Consider the following 21582-nt stretch of genomic DNA (forward strand, 5'->3'; position numbering starts at 1 on the left):
TGGAACTTCTGGATCATCTAGAATGATACAAAATATCCTCCATAAAATGCACTGCACATCATATAAATAATTACCTACAGCAGTCTCTTTTCCACCAACACTGGTGGGGTCTATGGACAGGGGAACATGAGCAGGACCTTCTGGTCAATGTGTCTACTAAGCTGTCTGGACAAAGACAGAAGAAGACTTCTTAATACCTATTGTTTCCATGCAAACTGTAGAGTGAGAGTTTAATAATGAGGACCGTTTTAACTATTTAATTGCTGAATTGCTTAGTGAGAATACTACCCCTGACCGCCCCCCCCCCCCACACACACAGTAAGGTGAGAGTATGTGGGGGATGGGGGATATTGTTACATGTAACAGATTGAAGATGATGAGTCCCGCAATCACTTTAACCCTCCTGCCCACCATAATAAAGTTTCCTTCCCCGATTATTATATAATATACATTATATTTATTATAGCTTATATAATATTATTGTAAAAATAATTGTACATATATATTAAATATATATATATATATACTATATATAAAAAAGCTTTTCCCCAATTATATATATAGTTTAATAAATAACGACATTAAGAATATCATCATTCTACATGGATTTTTTAACTTAACCAGGAAGAATATATCCAGTGTATATTTCATAGAACAAAGTTACATATTTATACATAAAAAGAAAAAGGAGGAATATTATTATTAAAATAGATATTATGTATTGATTTATTTAGCACCATCATATTCTGCAGCGCTGTACACAGGACATAACAAGTAGTGCATGGCATAACGATAAAGGTAAGGAGGGCCCTGCTCAAAGGAGCTTACAATCTAGCATGAGCATTATTTGTTTTTAGAACATTTAATATCACTGATGTTATTTTAAGGGTTTTATTCAATAATATTAATTGGCTGGCAGGGATTATATAATGAAATTCATAATGGTAAATACAATAATGACATTTGATGCAAAACAAAGTTGCTTATGCAGTATAGAATTTATTGATAGACTTGGGACCAATTTTGGGAGACAAAGAGAAATCAGAGAACTGCCTCCTGAAAACACAGACAAGATAGAGGTACCCCATATGGCGTGATGTTTACATATATATATATATATATATATATATATATATATATATGTTTACATGCATGCATCTAACTAGCCCATGGTGATGAGGGGCTGCTTTAAGCACTAATACCCTGTAGAGGCCTCCCTGGAAGCTATTATTGCACCGGCCTCTGTGATTTAAAGCTCCTCCTTACTTTCAGGACCAGTATATTTAACCCCATCAGTGCCAAAGGGGTTAAATTCCGCAGGAAGGAAAACCGGCCGATACCGCACAACGACCGGGGAGGGTTCCAAGAGTTTTAATCTAGGAGGATCCTCGGAGCAAATCAGAATTATAACAGATGTTTGATAAGCGGATGATAATGGTTATGATTTCTAGAATGTAATTTATTAACCCATTTCCTGCTGTTTCTATACACATTATAGGGGGGTTTTAGGGCTGTAGAACCATGTGATACCCTCATACCCAGCAAACATTCTAGGCTCCTAGAAAAGAGGGGCATCGGGGAGGGCAGAAGCTTCCTATGAGTATTTATTAACATTTTGGTTTCTTTTGTTGTTGCACCTAGCAGCGTATGATGTCTTATTTTATATCACAACACGCTCCATCTGCAGAACCGGCGGGCTTTGTCCTTTGCGCATGCGCTATCCGTGTTTAGTCAGGATCCTGTTTTCAGCCTTAATAAGTCTTTCTTCGAGAGGCCCGACCTCGGCTGCGGAAACACCAGGACTTTATTTCTAGCTGCTGTATGTGTTGACAATATTCCAAGTCTGACTAACTAGGGATGCCATATTGGATATTTTTTCCCAGGACACATATGTATTCCACTTGTTACCGAGCAGCGTATGTAAAGTGCTGCCCCCTGCAGTAATTGGGGTGTATAACCAAGAGACTCCCTTCTTTTAGTATGGAGGGGGGGGTGTTGCCTTGACAACCCTAGTTACAGCAATTGATATTTCTGTTTGGTGCAGTGAGGTATGGCTGCTTAATTCTCCTGCTGAGTACTTAGAAAACGTACTCCCCGCAGGGAAGCCAACAGAGCAATCGAGTTGCCGTAAATCGAGTCCTCATTGAAGACGGTCCATTGGGTTTTACCATCTCCATACACCCACCCATACATGGGTTGCCTAGCAACCCTCTGAGCTTCCTTAATATCCAGCTGAAGCTGTGGAGGTGAGAAAACAGACAAGAGTACTTCCTGTCTAGCAATTCCCAATACACCCCCTCCCCCATATCTAATCCCACCAAGGCTGCTGTGGGGCCTCCATACCTGGGAACTTTCTAGAGCTGACCCTGAGACTTGAAATATTAACCCTTTAATAGGTCACCATGAAGATTATATTGGCAAATGTGTTACCCAAATGGCCCCTAATACCGGTCCTCATGGAAACCTTGATTTGTCACTATTAAAATTAGTCACCTGCATTCAAGCAGGAATACCAACCAAAACATACTGGTAGCAAAATAACGTTTGGGAGTGTTAGGTATGATCACAGCAGTGTAGAACAGAAAGTAGTCAGCCAGACTGTGTTACTCTGAGAATCTGCCTCTTCACCCTGAAACTGGGGCAAAATCCTTGAGACCTCCCAAGGTCACCTGTGCTTTGGTAGAGGGCCGCATGGTTATTCCTCTCCTGTGGTTAAGTCGGTAATGGGCGGTGCAGGGAGGAGAGCACTTTAGGAGAGGAAATCAATCAGAAAAAGCTAATTCTGATGTTTTCTCTAATATAGCTCTGTTTCAGGAGTTAAAATTTTAAACCTTTAAGTGCCAACAATGTATTACAAATCTGGACCTAGCCAGCCAAACACATGACCCTTTCCTGCTGTGTAAGGGGCTGGAAATGATAGGACACGGGGACAGAAGTTTATATGTAATGTAAGAAAGTTTTACTTTAAGTGGAGCAGCCTTCCAGCGGAGGTGGTAGAGGCTAATACAGTGAGGGGATTTAAACATGTATGGGATAGGCATATGGCTGCTGAATCTAAGACCCAGAACAAACAACTGATTAGGGTCAGGAAAAAACAGGCAGACTAAAACTATGTATTCATGTAAGGTTTGCAATCTTACAACAAGAAGATATAGATATACTAGATGGTCCAAAGCCCCGATCACTTGGCTCCTATGATTTGCCTGGTCTTGAGAATAGCTTAATGTTTAAACCACATACCTGCTGATAAGTGTTTATTTATGTCACTCGTACATCCTTTTGAGGGGAGGGGGAGGGGAGGATAATGGGAATGGGATCTGTCTGAATACAGAGGAGGAAAATACTAGCTGTTTGTAACACAAAGGACTTCCAGCTGTCTCTCTGTTTACCTTCCATGGCAGCCATTGTTAATCTGGAGGGAGACTTGGCAGTGTGACGGACCCCCTGGAAAGTGAAAATGTATAATTTCTTCCTTTAATCATTCACACTTCTGTAATACGTTTAAGGGGTGTTATTTATAAACCATGGAACGGGGTAATATGTTCTAGTTTTTAGTTTTTCCATTGAATTACTTATCTTCCCGTGACATGAATAATGACGCGTGTGTATGTAGCCTCTGACGTTACCCAAAGGCAGACTTACCGGTATTATCGAAATAATGTTGCTGTTGCTACAACAGGCCAGAGCGCACATTTTGGGAACCATGACATTCCTGAGATCTATCTAAATGAGATTATGCAAACAGTAACCCTTAAACAGCCCTTCACCAATATAAGAGAATTCATGACATACATATGGTCTTTATGATGACCATGGCTTTTCACTCACGATATTCTGAATTAGGTCACCTGTTTTCAAGCATTCCAGCTGTGATATACTAGTGAGAAAAGCACCAGTTGTGATCTTTAGATACGTTGAGACTTGGGGCAAACCCTGACAGTTCCCAGGTGGCATTACTATAGGTGGCACAAATGTGCTTAAATCTTGAGACTTAAGTATGGTGACCACAATGAGCTTTTTTTCCATGATACAGATTCCCCCAGTGTGCGTCAGCATAAGTGTGTAAGTGTGTGTCGAGTAGGAGTACGTTTAAGTTTGTGTTAAGTGTGTGTGTGTGTGCAGGTGCGTATGTGAGGTGGGGGGCAAGGGTCCGATGGGCTTTATTTGCCCCTTGGGCCAGAAGGTGCCAGCACTTTACATGTGAAATTGATATCCATCCTGGAAAACATGGGTGATATAACAGCACTGTAAGGGCCAAAAGTCCCAAATTTTCAGAGGCAATTGAACTTATCGATGTCTCGGCAGGTGCATTGAGACTTTTGACACCCCAAAACATTTCAAGCATCTAAACCAAGGCACCTTTGCTTGGGGGTGGGGCTTTAGGCAGATAGGATGTGGTAATGGGTGGAGCCGGGGGCAGGACCATTACTAGGATATGACATCATGTTCTGGTGCACAGCATTACCAAATCCCAAAAGGGCCATGTGAGAGCTTTGATCGATTTTATAGCTCAATGAAGAAAGGAGAAAGAAGAGCTTCTTGTCAGAACAGCGCCAGAAAATAAGGAGTCTTGGTAAATATTCATCTATGATGTCATACCACCACCGTTACATGATATTAATAGGCCTATGGTACTACAGTACACAGTATGTGTCTACATGGCAAAAATACTGAGCTCCCTTTTCCTTTGACATTAGTACAAAATAGACTTGCACATTGGACGAAAGAAACGAAAAAAAAAATGTGCGCAATGTGAAAATCTTCGTTCATTCGTTCATTCATTCCATCGCAGCGGCCGCCATTTTACACTAAGAGGAGGAGAATCTCAACTGTGCCTGCACTAAGAGCAGGGACATTGACTGAGCTGATCTTCATTTGTCCAATCAGCTCACTCCTGTCACATCATGCTGATGGCTTGTACATTGGCTGTGCTGCATCTTTCAAAGAAAATAAAAACAAACTAGTAATGAAGAGAGCCTATATAAGAGCAGAGCAGGCAGAGGATCCGTTCATTTCACTGTAACTGCTTTATGTGACCCTGCTGTGCAGCCTCTGAGCATTTTACAGAGTGAGATTCTTCTGTATAAGACTTGGTGAGCCTCTACCTGCCATTTCTCACAGTGTCTAAGACTCTCTAGCTAAGTAAGATCATTTAAATAATTAGCTAATTTAATTAAGATCATGTAACCAGTCCACTACTATCCTTAACCAGGGGAGGGCTGGCAGCCTAAGGCCTGGGGGGCAAGTCTAGTCAACTGGCACGCACCGCATGCCTCAGCTCTTCATCACACCCCTTTTAAGACGTGGGAAGAGGAGCTGAGGCATGGCTGTTGGGTTCTGACAGCCGCATGATGCAGGGGCGTACCTAGAGGATTTGGCACCTGTGGCAGACCCTGTATGTGGCACCCCCCCCCACACACACACACACACTTTAAAACTGCATAGTTTCTATGGTTAGGCAAACATTGACAGGGGTACAGCAAAATTGTTATCATTATATACTTAGGGATTACGCAGCACCACCGTCAATGTGTGCCTATACATTGAGCCAGACACTGACAACCCCTATCACTATATACTAAGCCAAACATTGATGTGGTGTAGGCCTACCACTTTAGTGACTGGCATAGTATATGGTAGGGATGCACCGAACTGAAAATTCTGGACTGAAACTAAAAATTCAGCATTCACTTGGCCAAAACTGAAAAAAAAACCTTTAAAATACTTTATTAAAAGTAACACCAAAATTAGACAAAAAAATTAACAACAATATTAACATATATATATATATATATATATATATATATATATATATATATATATATATATATATATATATATATATATATATACACACATATATATAACAACAATGACAATCCTATCATGCCCAGGTTCTAGCATGTGCTGGCTGACTTAGCATGATAGGAGTGTGATTGCTGTTTGCAAATATATATATATATATATATATATATATACCGTATTGGCTCGGATATAGGCCGCCCCCGTATATAGGCCGCACCCTAAAAGTTTGGTGCTTTTTTAAAGAAAAAGTTTTTTTTCTTTAAAAAAGCACCAAAAAAAACATGCTGCCACTCTGTCCCCCCCCCGAGATATGCTGCCACTGTCCTCCCTCCCCGAGATACGCTGCCACTGTCCTCCCTCCCCGAGATACGCTGCCGCTGTCCTCCCTCCCCGCGATACGCTGCCGCTGTCCTCCCTCCCCGAGATCCGCTGCCGCTGTCCTCCCTCCCCGAGATCCGCTGCCGCTGTCCTCCCTCCCCGAGATCCACTGCCGCTGTCCTCCCTCCCCGCGATACGCTGCCGCTGTCCTCCCTCCCCGCGATACGCTGCCACTGTCGCTGTCCTCCTCTGCCCCCCCCCTCCTCGACTTACCGGAGCAGACTCCCGGGTGTCTTGCGGGGCCGGCGAGGGACATCTACGCAATACGCGTATGCAACTTCCGGTACCGGAAGTTGCATGTGCGTATTGCGTAAATGTCTCGCCGGCCCCGCAAGACACCCGGGAGTCTGCTCCGGTAAGTCGGGGGTGGGCAGAGGTAAAACGCTTAGATAACCTCCCGTGCCGGCACCCCCCCCCCCCCCGTGGGAAGTGCTGGCAGGGGAGGCTGTCTGAGCGTATCGGGGAGAAGGATACAGGTCCCCTGCACCGCTGCGGGGGATCTGTATCTTAACCCCGCTGCCTGCCCGGCGCCCGGGACTGCATGTCCCGGGCGTCGGGCGCTAGAGCCCGAATATAGGCCGCACCCCCACTTTAAAAACTTAAAGTGGGGGAAAAAAGTGCGGCCTATATTCGAGCCAATACGGTATATATATATATTAATACTGTCATTGAATTATTTTAACACACCGAAGTTGAACCAAAAAATAATTTATAACAGCAATCACACTCCTATCATGCCTAGGCAGCCACTACATGCTGGAATCTGGGCATGAAAGGAATGTGATTACAGACTCCCTATGCCAAGCTATCCCCCAACACTTACACATCCATGCAATCTGAAACCCTCATTCACAAACATTCAGCATAACACCCGTCACTCTCACACACTTACATTCAGCATAACACCCATCACTCTCACACACTTACATTAGGCATAACACCCATCACTATCACACACTTACATTCAGCATAACACCCATCACTCTCACACACTTACATTCAGCATAACACCCATCACTCTCACACACTTACATTCAGCATAACACCCATCACTCTCACACACTTACATTCAGCATAACACCCATCACTCTCACACACTTACATTCAGCATAACACCCATCACTCTCACACACTTACTAATCCACTCTCTCCTACCTTTTCTTCTTTCACTCTCACTTTTCCTCCTCTTCTTCTTCTTCTTCCTGTCCTGTGCACGGACCGACCCCCCCCGCCAGGTACGCATGACGGCCGCATTCAATCCTGCTCGCGGCCGCTTAGTTTTTAACTTTGCGGCCGCAGCCGCATTGAATGCTCGTCTGCCGGTCGTCCGTCCGGCCCACCGGCCCCGATTTAGGGCGGCCTGGGGGGCAATTGCCCCTGCCCCCCGGCCCAGCCCGCCCCTGTCCTTAACCCTATAACTCTAAGCTAATTTTGACCCTCTTCCTTCCATCCATTGGTCTCAAATTCCCTTTTCAACTTCTTCTACATGTTTATTTCTTGTTTCCATGGCAACCAAACGAACAAATGGGAATACAAAGAACATGTTTCCAAAAAATGAACACAAATTTTCCACCAGCAAAAAAGTCTAGTACAAAGCATATAAAATAATAATAAAAAAAAGGCTTTGGTTATATATTATAGCTCCTAGCATGTTGTCCACACACCCTCGGATACTGTAAAAATAACTTAGGAGAAAGAACGTTTATATGTTTCCTATGTTATTGTTCCAAGGGTAATGGGGAGAGGACCACAGTCTGGTTTTCTATCATATTGATTAATGAATTATTGATGACTAGAATGTAATTTACTGTAAAATATCTTTATGATAAAATAAATGTGAAGCAGCTGTGCATAACTTCCAGCGATTATTATCCTTTAATAGCTCAGGAAAAAAGAAGCATCCCCTGAATGCCACTCTCTTAAATTTGGTGGGTCCCTGCCTTTCTGACCCTGTTTCTACTATATGTTTTATTCAATTGGATAGTCAATATATAAGCATGTCAACATGAAAATCTCTGCTGTTTAATTCATCTTAATACTAAGCAGACAGCATGGCCAAATTTTACAACATTTTCATACTACTGTGATACATGCAATACATATTTAACCCCTTAAGGACCAGGCTGTTTTTTTTCATTTTGCACCCTTCGGCTGTTTTCTAAGGTATTCGTGTTTAGCTGTAATTTTCTTCTTTCTCATTTAGTGAGCCCACACAAATTATATATATATATATCTTTATATTTTTGTTTCAGGACAAGAAATTTCTTTAGATACCATTCATTTGATGGTATGATATAGTTTTCTATATAGTAATAATAAAAAAAACTGCTCAATATATTATACAATTTAGAAATACCCAATGTTTTTTTTTTGCCTTTTTTTGCACGTTATAGGGCATTAAGTACAAGTAGCGTTTTGCTATTTCAAAACCTTTTTTTCAAATCCGTGTCCTATTTGGGACATCTTTGAAGCTGGTCAGTTCAATTTACCCCCATCAAACTGCAATAAACGCTTTTCAGATATTAGTGCAGATATATATGCATTTAGGTGAAATAACATTTAACTTATTTTAAGCTTTTTTTTAGCTGAGTGTCATATTAAAATTGTATGTATTTGTTACATATTTGATATTTAATCATCAATCATTTGCAGTTTCTGGATATGTTTCCAAAATAAATCTACACATCATCACATTCCTTTAACAAAGTACTGGAAAGATAATCGAGTTACCGGCTTTAATAAGGTTGCGACAAATAGACCCATTTTTTTTTTCAAAAACATTGTGTTTATTTTCTTCACACGCTTGAGTTTGGGGCCATTTGTTTTCTAAGAATCACTATAGTAGCTTATTTCAAATTGGATTTGACCCCCTCTGGGAAACAGTAAACGCTATAGAAAGCAGATTTAAAATAATCAGAAACACATCAGATGTAATGGCATTTTATATTGATCCCTTTAGGTGATTAAACCCAGACTCACTGCTTAGTTTTGTATAGCCATCCACAGATAGGATCCTAGGTAGAAGGCACCATGGGCAAGATTCAATGACCCGTCTAAATGTTTATTGGTGTTAAAGCTGGCAAGAAAAACCAATAAACTACTCCGGGTCTGCAGATAAATGAAGTTTATTGAAACTAAATGGTAACGTACAGTATTGCATATAACCAGGGCCGGCCCTACAATGGAGCCAACTGGGGCAATTGCCCCAGGCGGCACTTTTGAAGGGGCGGCACATTGCCGCCCCAAGCGCTTTTTTTTTAAGCGGAGGAGAGAGGGGCGCCGAGTGGTTTTCGCTTACCCGCTCGACGCCCCTCTCTCTCTCCTCTGTGGCGAGTCTCCGTGCTCTGCCACGGTGCCGGCTTGTAATGCTGAGCTCAGCATTACAAGCCGGCACCGTGGCAGAGCATGGAGACTCGCCGCAGGACTGTTTAAAGGTAAGTACCGGGGGGGGGGGTTAGGGTAGATAATGGCGGCAGCAAAGTTTAAAATGCCGGGGGGGGGGGCGGCATTTTAAACTTCGCCCCAGGCGGCATTAAGTCTTGGGCCGGCCCTGCATATTTATGCTCGAAGGAAAACATTTTTTTCCCCGTGTCATACCAGATGAAGCACAGTAACGGGTGAAACATGTTGTGGAGGGAAAGAAACCTGGCATCAGTTTTGAGGATCTCCATGTGCACTTACCCTTTACCCTGTCTTCTGGTGGATATTATCTGATTTTACTGTAAGATAGATGTTGGCTTAATACTTGAGGCTTAATTTTACCCTCCATAACTTATGTAATGGTATTTCTTGGTTACCCCAAGCCTCAAGTATTAAGCCAGTATCACAACCTCGTGCTGACGAGTCCCATTAAGGATGAAACAGCTGTCCATGAGTGGTGATCTGGATATTGTACCTCTTCCCGAGTTTTGTTTAAAGGCTGTCCTGTACAGCGGGCAATTTTAAGGCAAGACAGGAGGCTTCCTATTTTGCATATCTTCCTTTACTCCTCACAGTAGCAGCAAAGAAAGAGTTAACAAGATAAGTTGAAAACAACCAATCGCATAACAGCACGTCTGAGGTATAAGAACCCCTAAACCATCCTCCTCTTCCTCTTTCTTTGCTGCTCACCGTAGCTGCAGGTCAGTCCTCTTCCATTTATCCTTATTAAAGGAATTATTTGACTCATTTTCCTGGTTTCGATATATGATATATATATATATATTTAATTGTATTTATATAGTATTATCTCTTTTGATTATATGTCGTTTTTAGATTTTATGATTTTTCTCCGGTTTTAGATTCTTTTTTCCCCGGACCTTTTGGTCCGCTTGGGGTTATTCCCCTTATTTCTCTGTCCAGAGGGGCTCCCGCCCCCTCCTTTTTCCCTCTTTGCCTTTTTCCCGGTTTCCTATCCTTCGTTTTTTACCTACCTTTCTTCCGGGAGTCCTCTCTTCTTGCAATATCTCCCGGCACTTTCTTTGTCTGTCCCGCTTTGCAGTGGCTCTCCCCTCCTGCCCGGCACCTTTCTCGAGTTGTTCGGCGGAGTTTCGGGTCTCGAGTCCTCGCGGCGGCTCTCTCTTTTTCCTGCTTTTCGCGCGCTTTGCGGCGGCCATGTTTGTGTTCCTCTAGTGCGGTTTTGCCGCGGCCATCTTGGGATTGGCGGCCGGACCACGTGTCCTCTTATCGGTGTTCCGGTGGCTATTTTCTGTGTTTTTTCCTACGAATCATTCGTTTTTCTCTCCATTACAGCGGTTATCTGGTGCTTGCACACAGTGATTTTTTCAAATCTTCATCCTTTTCAGTGTTTATTTGCAGGTGAGTCTGTTTATTTTTCTTTCCCATTTTTCAGGCTAGGTTCCACTAAGGTTCCCTTTAGTTTTATGCAGGCTATTTCATTTGGCTACATCCAGGCAGGCCTAGTCCTGCATTACTATTACATTTATGTCACATTTATGTCATTATTTGGGGGATTTATCGGCTATGTGAGTTTCAGACCCTGTGGATATATTCAATTGATTACAGTGTGCCTATTGCTACTGCCCACTTTCACTACCCTCATTTTCCTTTTTCTCTGCAGACACTATGTCTCAAGATAATATGCCCTCTCAAGATGCCTTTATGGCTTGGCTTGAAACCAAATTTTCAAATTCTGTGGAGTTACTCTTCTCCAAGATGTCAGCTAATATTCCCCAGGCTCAACCACCTACCCTCCCAGACCCAACTTCAATTCCTTCGGGATCAGAGTCTGATAAATCTGCAGGGGAAACATCTGGCTCTAAGCGACCCTGGAAGGGCAGTAGCATCTCAGCTGGCAAAGGCAAAGCACCCGCCAAACGCCCCAAAACCTCTGGCACACACATTGAAGACCCACTGTCAATAGTGGATGAATGGCGGGCAGGTTCTTCTAATGAATCTGAATTGTCAGCAAATCTGGTTTCGTCCAGAGACTTAGACTCCGGGTTCGTCCGTGAGTACCTGGTGGATGAGCCCCACCATGCCGATCCCCAACAGGCACATACAGCCTCCACGTCTACTGACCTCCCGGTCATTGACCCTACTGGGTCTTCCCTGTTTGACCCCTCTACTATGCGTCACCCTAGAGCCACCGAGTGGGCCCCTCCCGAGCATATAGCTCTATATCTGCATAAGTGGCTGCGGAAATCTCTCCCTAAGGAAATCCGCAATAAACTCAGAGCGGAATGCCCACGTCCCAGCATTCCAGATAAAGTAGCCCTCACCCCAGAGTTCGACCCTAATGTGGTCGCTTTACTCTCTATTAATAAAAAAGACCCCAGGAGAGGCTTAGAACAAGGCCTGAAATCGGCACAGGATAAACTCCTGGATTTAGTGGGGCCGATTACCCAAATTTTATCCCTGGCGGACAGGGCTTATTTACAAAACACACCTCTGGATGCCAAAACTATTCGTGACTGGGCCTTTCGGGTAGTTTGCCTGCTAGGGAATGCCAATGTGTCCATAGCTACCGAACGACGCAAGGCGGCTTTACTTCGCATGGATCCCCGCTTAGCGGAGTTAGGCTCTAAAGATTTGGGAGCTGCCGCCAATGGCCTACTTTTCGGCGACACGTTCGTTAAAGAACTCAATCGTCACGTCTCACTGATGACATCCTGGAATAAAGCCAAGTTATCTATGCGTAAAGTTTTTCAACCTAGCCCCCGTTTTTCCGGGAGGGCTGGACGACCGCGGGGCCGGGCCGCCAGCCGATCTGCTTCCCAAGGCTCCAGGACCTTCCCACAAGCTCCAACCTCGTACAGACCGCCTTTCTTCCAGAGATCCTTCATTCCAAGGGGCGTCAGCAGAGGCAGAGGCTCTCAAGGATTCCCCAGAGGACGTTCCAGTTTCGGTAAGTTCCAACATTTCTTACCTTTCTTTCCCTCTTCGGGTTGGGGGTCGCATATCCCATTTTTCCCACAACTGGGAGTGGATTTCGTCAGACCCTTGGATCCTCCAAACGGTCCAGGGTTTCCGAATAGATTTTATTTCCCCACCCTTTCAGGTATGCCGTCCTCGCCTCCCCGTCAGGTCTTCGACCGATCAGGCCCTTATAGAGACGGAACTCCGCGCCCTAAGAGACAAAGGAGCTATTCAACGGGCTTACAATCCCAGGGGGTTCCTCAGTTCCATTTTCCTAGTGCGCAAACGCACGGGAGATTTCCGCCCCGTGATCAACCTCCGGGCTCTCAACGCCTTCGTGGTCTATCGCCACTTCAAAATGGAAGGCATCCACCTCCTGCGGGACCTGATGTCAGAAGGCGATTGGTTCACCAGATTGGACCTCACCGACGCATACCTTTCCGTCCCAATCCACCCAGATCACAGACGTTACCTCCAATTCCGCTGGGGCAGCCAAGTTTGGCAATTCAAGGCTCTTCCCTTCGGCCTCAGTTCGGCCCCTTGGTGCTTTACAAAGCTCCTGAAGCCGGTCATGGCTTTCTTCCGATCCAGGGGCATCCGATGCATTATTTACCTGGACGACATTCTCCTGTTTTCAGGGTGCAGGGAGACTCTGCTCACCCAGACGGATTTTGTGGTCCGTACTCTTTACGATCTCGGTTTCCTCGTGAATACTCTAAAGTCCGAACTTGTCCCGAGCCAACGCATTCTCTTCCTGGGCTTCGAGATAGACTCTCAATCGGCCATGCTTCGACTCCCCAGAGCCAAGATCGTCTCCATTCGGAAGGAAATCAGGGCTCTTCTTCGCCAGGACTCTTGCTCCCTCCGTCTCCTGGCTCGGGTGGTAGGTCTCCTCTCGTCCTCTATTCAGGCGATTTTTCCAGCCCCGCTCCACTATCGAGCACTCCAACGCCTCAAGGCTCACCATTTGCGGAAGACGCCTACTTACGACCAAGTGGTCCACCTGACTCTAGAAGTTCGCCAGGAGCTCCTCTGGTGGCTCCGCCACATGGAGGCTTGGAACGGGAGAGCGATCTTCGGGTCTCAGCCGGATTTCATCCTCGAATCCGACGCCAGCCTACTAGGTTGGGGAGCGGCCTCCGACTCAGAGGCGACCGGAGGTCGCTGGTCTATGGAAGAACGCTCACTCCACATCAATTGCCTGGAGCTAATTGCGGGCTCATTCGCAATCAGGAGTCTGGCCAAAGACCGTTCGGACTGTTGTCTTCTCCTGCGGATGGACAATTTTTCGGCGGTCCGTTATATCAACCGCCTGGGTGGCACTCGGTCGAAGCAACTCACAGAGGTTACGAAGGACATCTTCGACTTCTGCCTAGATCGCAACATCACCCTGCGGGCGGAATATCTTCCAGGTGTCGAGAATCTACTAGCGGACTGGTTCTCCAGGCATTGGCGAGACGCAAGCGACTGGAGACTCCACAGTCTAGTCTTCCAGGATCTCCATCGTCGGAGGGGCCCTTTTCACCTGGACCTTTTCGCCTCCAGGACGAATCGCCAGACGGAGAAGTTTTACAGCTGGCTTCCGGATCCGGAGGCTCTGGCGACGGACGCCTTCATGCAAACGTGGCCCACCTCCGGTGCGTACGCGTTTCCCCCTTTCGCCCTCATCTCCAGGGTCATTCACCACCTGCGTCGCGGCGGAGGCTCTTTGGTCCTGGTGACACCTCTCTGGCATGCGCAGCCGTGGTTCCCAGCCCTGCTGCAGTTGTCTGTTCGGGACCCTCTTGCGCTCCCTTCCTTCCCGTCTCTTCTAGCGGGCCCGGAGGGTCAGATCCACCCTCTCATCCAGGCAGGTCATCTCTCCCTGGTGGCGTGGTCGATTTCGGGAGACCCCTCTCTAGCGTGGGCCTATCGGAGGCAGCTCACTCCCTGCTGCGCGACTCTTGGGCTCCAGGTACCCGAAAGTCGTACCGGGCAGCTTGGCGAGCTTGGGCTGCTTGGTGTTTGGGACGACAGGTGGATCCCCATTCGGCCCCTCTAGAGTTCGTTCTTAACTTTTTAGCGGAGTTGTTTTCCTTGGGTAAATCGTACCGTACGATTAACGTTTTTCGTTCGGCCATTTCCTGCAGTCATGTGGGGGTTTCAGGTGAGCCGGTTGGTAGGGCTCCCCTGGTCTGCCGCCTTCTTCGCGGTATTCGGTTGTCCAGACCTCCGGCATCTCGCTATAGTTCCCTGTGGGACGTTGCTTTGGTGTTGGATTTTTTGCGGTCTTGGCCGGATAACGATTCCCTTTCTCTTCGCCAATTGTCGGCTAAACTTACGCTCCTTTTGTGTCTTCTCTCCTTTCGTAGGGTTTCAGATGTGCGGGCTCTCGATGCGCACGCCGTCTCCTTTTTCCCGGAGGGACTGGTGTTCCAGATCCACAGGAGAACTAAGACTCTTTCCTCGTCTATTTCCTACCCTTATTTCCTTGACGATCCTAAAATTTGTGTGGCCAGATGTGTTCGGTCGTATCTGTCCCGTTCTGCACTGGTGCGTCCACCTTCGGAGTCTCAGCTCCTCATCTCTTATGTTAAGCCGTTCAAGGCCGTGTCTTCCCCTACGCTTGCTCGCTGGGTTCGCTGGCTTCTCTCTCTGGCGGGGGTTGATGCTAGCTTCGGGGCGCATTCAGTCCGGGGGGCGGCGGCGTCGTGCGCCTTTCGATCCGGGGCTGCCTTGGCTGATATCCTCAAGGCGGCGGATTGGTCCCGAGCCTCCACCTTTCGGGAATTTTACTTTCGCCCGGTCTCCTCTGCGGCAGTGGCGTTGGTTTCTGGCGTTAAAAATGCAAAATAGGAAGCCTCCTGTCTTGCCTTAAAATTGGAAATTATTCTAGCCTAGGTGCACGAATAATTATAATTTTAATAAAGACAGGAGGCGAGTATTTTCCCTCCCGGCCCCTCCCGTGTTGGGTAAGTTTGGTTTAATGGCTCTTATTACTTATATGTTTTTTCCAATAGCTTATGTGCAGGATTTTATTTTATCCGGGTCCGTATTTATGTGGGGTTTTTAACATGCCTGAGAGAATCTGGTCCTGTTATGGCTTCTCTTTTTGTTTCAGCGTGATGCCCTTTGGGCTGGTTCGTGACTTGGCTGTCCGTTTTTGAGCTCCGTTGGCTGAATTCGGTGTGGCTCTGATGATCCCTGGTGGATGTTGATCCTGGTTCCGGTTCCGTTTGCCGTTTCTGGTCGGTTCTACGCTGCTGCTCTGTTGGAGGACGTTTTTCTTCAGTCCGGTTCACAGCGTCGAAAGAGGAAGAGGAGGATGGTTTAGGGGTTCTTATACCTCAGACGTGCTGTTATGCGATTGGTTGTTTTCAACTTATCTTGTTAACTCTTTCTTTGCTGCTACTGTGAGGAGTAAAGGAAGATATGCAAAATACTCGCCTCCTGTCTTTATTAAAATTATAATTATTCGTGCACCTAGGCTAGAATAATTTCCAATTACTTTCTAGGGATCCTTGTATAAACTGGATATAGAGGCAAAAGTTGATAATTGTTAACCTTATTTGCATGCGGCTACCCAGAATCCCTTGTGGTTGTGGCAGCACTATAAGATTTCTGAGGAAAAAACAAGCCTTCTGGCTTGTCTGGTGTCTGTAGATGAGTGTTTAATAACGCTTCTACATTTCTTAGAAGCATCAACATTCAGATTGTTATCTAGTCTGGAAAATAACAGAAACACAGTGCCCTCTAGTGCATGTCAGAAGAATTACACTTCCAATATTCTGTACTAAGAATGCTTTGCAAAGAAGAAATAATCAGTAGGTATATTAAGCTCCAGCATATTCAGTTTAGCTGTATGATACTTTAGATGTAAAAATATCCGAAAAAAGTGACAAACCCATAATCATACTCATTGACCATCTTGCTTTATATAAAGCTTATTACAATTGCAAAAAAAAAGGAAGCCTTCAATGGGTGAAATTTTGTTTGAGGACGCATGGCTCTAAAGTAAGGCCTATATTTCACCATATGATCATTACATTATTTTTTTTTATTGAAAGTAGAAAAGTTTGATCCCAATTCCCTGCCTTTTAAAAAGTGATTTTTCATTATGGTAATCCATTTGAAAGGAAAGTTTATCACGTTAAGATACAGACTGGGGACGCATATATTAATTACTTGAAGACGTAGTAGTAGTAGTAGAATTAGGCTGTGAGGGTCTCACGATGATTTTAAATAAAAGGCTGTTCCAAAATCATAATCTTCAGTAATTATAGAAAGCACAATCAAATATAGTTGATCTCAGCCCCAGAAAAGAACCCGTAGATCTATACCCCCTGTACCTGGTTCCCTTCCTGGTTATATACTTGAATAATGACTTTATTTATATAGCGCCAACAGATTACGCAGTGCTCCTACAATAAGAAACAGTAAAAATAAATAATATAAAACAACACACATTAACTCAAACTGGTACAAAGGGAGTAAAGAGGAAAATATGAGTTCAAGTAAACTAAAGAAAGGAATGACTCATATCACAAGAGACCACTACCGGTAACCGCAAGTGGGTCAAAAAGTGGAAAGTGTGTGGTCCAGTGAGAACTCAGATAACATGAAAGAACAGAACAGGACATTTCAGACACATAGCGTGAACCCAGAATACAATTCCAAATTGAAAAATATAAAAATGTACAAAACACTCATTAACCCCTTAAGGACCAGGCTTTTTTTTCTTTTTGTACCCTTCTTGACCAAGGCTGTTTTAACATTTTTACGGTGCTCATGTTTAGCTGTAATTTTCTTCTTACCCATTTAGTGACCCACCCACACACACATATATATATATATATATATATATATATATATATATATATATAAGAACAAGAAGGGCTTTCTTTAGGCATGTTTTGCAGCACCAGTTAAGTGTTAGGTAGCTGTTAGTTTCGTTGCTTACTGATGAGGGCAGTCACAGCCCATGAATTGTCCCTTTGCAAATTACTACATTGTAAACAAGAACTTGTGTGCACATCACCAGGTTTATTTATAGATGGCAGCTCACTTTTGTCATTTACGATGTCACAGATTAATTCATGATCACATACAGACAGAAAATGATTAATCAGATCCACTTTCTGTATTTATATCAGTTATATAGTTGCACTTTACGTATATAAAAATCCTTTTAGGAAGATGACTGGTCCGTTTCTGGAAAGGTACCCACTGTCGGACTAGAAGATCAACTAGTCAACGGTGGATCTTCACCCCAACTGCTTCCCCAAAGAGGTAGCCTCCAGCGTTAAGTGGTTACAGGGCAGTGAGTGGAACCACATACTACTGCCCTGGTCATACATCAAGCCCTAATGGTTTTGATAACTGGAGTGCCCATCATGGCCAAACCCTGAGCTCCCAGGTACGCTCCGAGCAATACTACTCTTATCAGAGCTACCATAATAATAGGCAGCCAATTCCCAAATTTCAGGAATAGGCTTTAACTCTCACCATGCTTTGCCAGTTAAAATAACACCAAATGGATATCAGAGGTAGATGGTTGTTGTACTTGGCATATGTCTATGTCAATAAGTTGAAAGCTGGTATAACTATCATTCCTCTTTATTCGCAAATTCCATTATACAATTTAAAAAAAATATATATATAAATATAAAACACACAGGACACTATAGGACAATACGTACATGCCATGAAAGTATATATAGTTTGTAGGTCAGGTCATCAGTAAATAAGTGACACGTGACAGATATGTGAGTCATTTTCTAGTAAAGCTTGTTATTGAAGAGTTTCCAGTAAGAAAATAAGCGTTTTGTTTCTAAATGTGGCTCTTACCTAGTGAACTGCGACGGGGAAAGCACTTTAGAGAAGGTCACCTATGAGAATGTTACATTAATCAGCAAAGAAACAAATGTTGTGTTTTCTGACAGCGATCAGTAGTAGTCTGAAGTTCCCAAACATGCCCATGACCAGTTTAATCCGGTTTTAATGTAAAGGAACGTTTTAAAGAATGTCATTGTTATTGTTGTGATAGGAAGAAAATAGGTGAGGGGTAACACTGTCTACCCCGGGGAAACGCTCACCTCGCTGATCTAAGTTTCTATCGACAGGTACATCACAAACGTAAAGTCTATGTCATGCGAACGCTCGTGATGTAAGGCTTCAGGTAATTTCACTTGTGGCATGAGGTCAGTGGGTGTAAGGGTGAAAAACGCTGGCGGTGGTGTATACTGGACTAGGCTGACTATGGCTATGACGCCACGTCTTGTAGGTCAGGGAACGAATCGCACCTTTGGATGATCAGCCCCCCAGTATCACCAGTGCTAAATGCCCGGCAAGGAAAATCGATTATCCACCTGGCCTTTTAACACTATGGCGAGTCAGTATAGCCTCCATCGTTAATTTATGCCCACTCCATCCTTACATGGCAGAGTGCTGAGCTATGATGTCATATCCCGGCGCTCAGCATCAAGAACCACTGCGAAAAGGAGGGTGTCGCGGCTCTAAAGATAAATCCAGAACTAAACTCCGGTTAATGCATTTTCAAAATATTCTGTATATTCTACATTGTTAAGCTTGTTTCCTAATAGTACGCATTACTTATTATTTCATATTTACCATTTGTACAGTTCTTTGGCATATGATGGTGCCATGCAAACCAAAAATGATAATAAAATATTTTGAACATAAGTCATAAGGCAATTAAAAGCTTTTGATGACACAACGATTGACGCTGCCAATGTAAAGATCCACCTTGAACCAATTCTTTTATCTACCGTCATACCTTTTATTGGGCCAACGTAGAAAGAGTAAAACCTGTTAGAGGGAGAAGTGCCATTGTTTTTATGAAGAGTATAATCGACGCAACCAACAACAAGCAACCGCTTTTAGAGCAATATATCAAAACAGACATTATCAAAATAGACATTATGTAATTTTTTTTTCTGTCTGCCACCCTCTTAATTAGATTGTACTAAACCAGCCAAACTGGTTTGGCAGGATACACCGAGTCCCGCGTTCAGCTATAAAACCGCGTGTGTCACGTAACAACGTGTAAGAACAACTTGAAGGTCTCCAAGCATGGATAATGATATGTTTTTTGCCAAAATTGTTTTCATTGCCTTCTACCGATCTTTTTTATTTTAACACATAATAGGCCAAAAATTCTGGAATTACTTGCCTATTATCTAATAGGGGTTTCAACATTTGTCATTATTTATTTAACCAGAGCCAAATTTAACGTAGGCCATAAGGGGCATTTGCCCTTATTACCTTAGGGGCTGATGGCATCTGTGCCATGGGGCTATCAACAGATGCCATAGTCCTGAGGTGGCCAACTGCACAAGCGGCAGCATAGACCTCTCCATTAACTCTTCCTTTCCCCGAGTTCTGCACATAACGTGGTGGGGAGCCCTAATGTAGATGACATTATAACCTGGATAACAGCAGCAGGAGGCATGCAGACCACTAAATGAGAGGACTACACAGATCTCCACTCACACTCATGTATGGGGGCATGGGGGACTGCCTTGTGCATCATAAGTAAAAAGACGGCACAGAATTTAACAATATCCAGACTACGTAATGATTGAAGATCATTTAAAAAGTGTGGTTACATGATACAGCTAAAGATACACAGCACTTCTGTTCCATTTCAGTTCATGCTGTAACTGGCAAACTTTCATTCTAGTAGATTTTGTTAAAACAAAATAAAATTTTAGATCATTAAAGTGTTTGCCAAACAAAACTATTGTACAGTTTTAAAATGATCTGTCTTTTGTCAATTTGCAACAAATGTAGCCAGAATATTTGGCCAAACAATGGTCTACAGCTAAAGACACTATATGGACAAGTATTAGGACACCTGACCATTACACCAACAGGGACTTTAATGACATCACATTGTAAATAAATAGACAATTCTATGTTGCCCCCCCCCTTTGCGGCCATAACAGCTTCCACTCTTCTGGGAAGGCTTTCCACATGCTTTTGGGGAGTTTCTGTGGGAATTTTTGCCCATCCATCCAGTAGAGCGTCTGTGAGGTGAGGCACTGATGTTGGACGAGACGCCCGGCTCGCAATCTCCATTCCAGTTCATTCCAAAGGTGTTGGATGAGGTTGAAGTCAGGGCTCTGTGTGGCCGGTCAAGTTCTTCCACACCAAACTCATCCAACCATGTCTTTATGGACCTTGCTTTGTGCACCACTATATGGACAAAAGTATTGGGACACATCTCTTAATTGTTAAAATCAGGTTTGAGCCGCTTACTTAAAGGAAAATCTTAATGCTTCAGCCATTTTGGACAGTGCTATGGATAGTGGGGGCTGTTAGCTAATGGGTGAATGGGAAAAATTCCCCCAAAATCTTGTGGAAAGCCTTCCCAGAATAGTGGAAGCTGTTATAGCTGCAAAGGGGGGATCAACTGCATATTAATGTCTATGTATTTAGAATGTGATGTCATCAAAGTCCCTGTTGCTGTAATGGTCAGCATATTGCTGTAATTGTCCATACAGTGTACTTTAGATCTTAAAGAATTTTGATTATTTGGTGCCCTTGAGTAATGTATATGTAATTGTTTATAAACCATTTAGACTTTTACATAACACTGAATCACGTTGTACTTTGTACGTTACCAGGAAAGAGTCTAATCAGTTAAATATTTTGTTTGACTGACTGAGATTAATGCTGATTGTGTAATTCTACAACTTTTATTTGTCCGGAAAAACATGTTCACTTGGTGAGAGAAATTCCATTTTAGATGAAGACAATTTTTTTTGTAAACTGTTGACATACAGATACCAATTTTGTTTTACTAGCCAGTGGCATATCATGGGTGCTGAGGGTCCTGTACCTCAAAAATCCAGGTACCTCCACCATAATTCTTTGCCTCTCATGCCCTTACCTTAACACCAGCCGTTCATGGTGGAATGTTGTCTGGGGGTAGTCAGTCAATGAAGGTCCACATCTCTCTTTGCACTCTAAACAGATATACCGGTACATGGGGAACGTCATGTTGTGACATCATATCCTGTCACTACACAATTGATACAG

Source organism: Spea bombifrons, chromosome 1 (assembly GCF_027358695.1).
Source record: "Spea bombifrons isolate aSpeBom1 chromosome 1, aSpeBom1.2.pri, whole genome shotgun sequence".
Classification (NCBI taxonomy): Eukaryota; Metazoa; Chordata; class Amphibia; order Anura; family Pelobatidae; genus Spea; species Spea bombifrons.